This window comes from Pseudochaenichthys georgianus, unplaced genomic scaffold (genome assembly GCF_902827115.2).
Source record: "Pseudochaenichthys georgianus unplaced genomic scaffold, fPseGeo1.2 scaffold_787_arrow_ctg1, whole genome shotgun sequence".
In the NCBI taxonomy this organism is placed as follows: domain Eukaryota; kingdom Metazoa; phylum Chordata; class Actinopteri; order Perciformes; family Channichthyidae; genus Pseudochaenichthys; species Pseudochaenichthys georgianus.
In genome coordinates, this window is record NW_027263335.1 from 67778 (window position 1) to 68081 (window position 304).

A 304-nucleotide genomic window follows, 5' to 3' on the forward strand; every position below is an offset into this window, starting at 1 on the left:
GGTTTCATAGTGTAGTGGTTATCACGTCTGCTTTACACGCAGAAGGTCCTGGGTTCAATCCCCAGTGAAACCTTCCTTTGAGAGTTATAGCCGAGGTGATCAGATGATTCTCTGTGCCAATAACTAATGGAAATACACACCAGTGTTAACAGTATTTGTGTTAATCTAAGCTAACCATATCAAACCTGTCCTTTAAAGCAGCCCCATTTTGCTCATTTTCAAGTGTATATCAGTATGTAGTGTCTCTACTTCATGTCTCCATGCTTTAATGTTCAGAAAGCTCTTTATTTTTCTCATACTGCCT

General features: G+C 39.5%; 1 non-coding gene across 1 annotated transcript; it reads left to right on the forward strand.

Annotated features, from left to right (window-relative positions):
- On the forward strand, positions 1-73 carry trnav-uac (transfer RNA valine (anticodon UAC)). Its single transcript has one exon. It is a non-coding gene; the product is annotated as a tRNA-Val (tRNA).
- The last annotated feature ends 231 nt before the right edge of the window (positions 74-304 follow it).